Consider the following 2,530-nt stretch of genomic DNA (forward strand, 5'->3'; position numbering starts at 1 on the left):
GGAGATCTGAGAATAGATCTTCAAATACTTCACAAGTCAACACATTGATAGTCTCTTTTGTTGGTTGGTGTATACTCTGAATATAGACCCCAAAAAATAAAATGAGGATACTACAAATTGACTTCCTAGCTCTTTTATGTATTCTCCTTGTCTTCAATGAAAGCTAAGAATGTCAAGAAAATTGACCTATCACTGATTATCAGAAGTTCCTTCCAGATTCTAGTTTTAGGTTCTTTGAGACTTGATGTTTTTGTAAGTATCTTTAAACATAATTAGCAAAAGTTACATCTCAGAATATTTTAAATAAGTTACCTGAGATGTTCTTTCACTACTAATGACCTCTTAATATTACTTTTACTTATAATAACTAGTAAGCCTCATGTGCTTAAACAGCCTTACATTATTAACCTTCTAAAAATCCCAATGTTTCTGTAAATCACAGGAAACTATCATGATTCCAGTTCACGTAAAAATTCCATTGATTTCCATTTTCTGTCTCCTTCTTTACTTGTCTCACAAAGCTAGAGATTTTAAATAATGATAATTTTATTTAGATCTACTATCCTTTGAATCTTTCTTTTCATTTATTATTTTTCCATTTATCTACTCAAGTAGTAAAATTTATTGAGTAGCTACTATGCACTAGGCCCTAGTATAGACCTTGCAGATATTGAGATGTATGTAGGTTCTGCCTTCAAGAATTTACGATGTAACCATGAAGACAGATTATGAAACAAATCTTTACACTATGCTGTAATAAATTTTTTTGAAAGTATACATAGTGTGAAAAATGTTGAAATACTAGAGCCAAGTAGCATCTGATATTCATAAGCTTCAGTTGATATTTTTATCAACAACTTAGATTTAAATTTTCATTTTAAACATTGTTTTCAGGACTGTGGCTTCTTTTTTAGTTTAAATGATTTAAATCAGCATTTAATAAATATCTACTGTGAGCAAGACACTCTACTTGGCATTAAATGGAATACAAAACTAATTAGTACAAAACTTGAACCCTTAAAGTTTTTAGGCAGTACTTTGTTATTTTATCCAGATTGCTAAAATAAAATAGCACACACTGGGTAGCTTATAAACAATAGAAATTTATTTGTCACATTTGTGGAGGCATGGAAGTTCAAGATTAACATGCCAGCATAGTCATATTTTTGTGAGAACCCTCTTCCTGGATCATAGCTGGCCTTGCTGTGTCCTCAACATGGTTGATGGGGCAAGGGATGTCTGTGGAGTCTCTTCTATTGGAACATAATGTCACTCATGACCTAAATCCTCCCAAAGGCCCCACATCCTAGTACCATTACATTGGGCATTAGGTTTCCAACATTTTAGTGGGACTCAAACATTCAGACCATAATAAGCAGGAAATACAGAGTAACTATATGTAAGTTTCAAAAAACATTCTAAGTGTTAATATAGAATCAGAATTGCTGAGAAGATTAGAACAAGAATGACCCTTCCTTAAAGAGTAAAAAATTGAGCTGGCCATATTGAATATGATGATAATTGGTACCATCTTGAGGAGTTTCTATAAGCTAGTTATTATAGCATATTATGCTTACTCTACTGTTGGAAAATGGAAATACTTTTAACTTTAAATTATCTGTATCAGTTATGAGGGCATAAGAGAATGGAATGACATATATTTGAAACTTTGAAAATCATTACATCCATATCTTAGGGGGGACTAGGGGGCTGTGAGAAACAACTAGGCAATCTAATACTCACAGTAAGAGGGAAAACCATGACTTGCATTAAACTTAGCTCCTTTGGTAGATTCTATTGCCTATCTACTTAGCTCACAGCCACATACAGATGTCAACTTTCCAACCAGTGTACAGTCTCAAAAAGAAATAGCTCGAGGATTGTAAATGAAGCGTCACCCTTATTGTATACATCTTATCTCTAAATTGTATACATCTTATCTCTAAAAGATTTTGACCAAGATAAACATATTACATTTGTCTCTGAAATATGAAGAGGTGACAAATGTTTTCCACCTAAGAATTAAATATTAGGTTTTTGTTTTGTTTTTAATAATCTCTCAATCAAATTGGAGAGGAACTAGCGTTGGCCAGAGTTATCATTAACTCAGATTCCTGAAAAACACTTCATTTTTAAGCCTTAAATAAGTTTTCTCTGAACAGTGTCTGATAATTGTGTTCACTATGTGAAAAATTAAAACACAAATATGTTATTGTGAAGGAGACATTTGAACGAGGAAAGCAAATATATACATCTTGTAGGTGCAGCCGAGGGTGGATCACTTACCTTGTGGTTCCATAGGGACAAGTCTGTTGTGACATCTATATAGGTAACAAATTAGCAAAAATCTTGGAAGACCATGCAGAATATTGGCAATGTTTAAAAGTTTAAGTTTATCATGCATGCAACACAATTTAAGCTTGGAGCAAATTGTTCTTTTGGACTGATCCAGAACAAATGCCCGTGTTTTATTTTTGTTTTTGTTTTGTTTTCTTCTTATAAACTGAAGTACATCCAGTTACAATATCAT

This window comes from Pipistrellus hanaki, assembly GCF_964339955.1.
Source record: "Pipistrellus hanaki genome assembly, chromosome: 3".
NCBI lineage: Eukaryota > Metazoa > Chordata > Mammalia > Chiroptera > Vespertilionidae > Pipistrellus > Pipistrellus hanaki.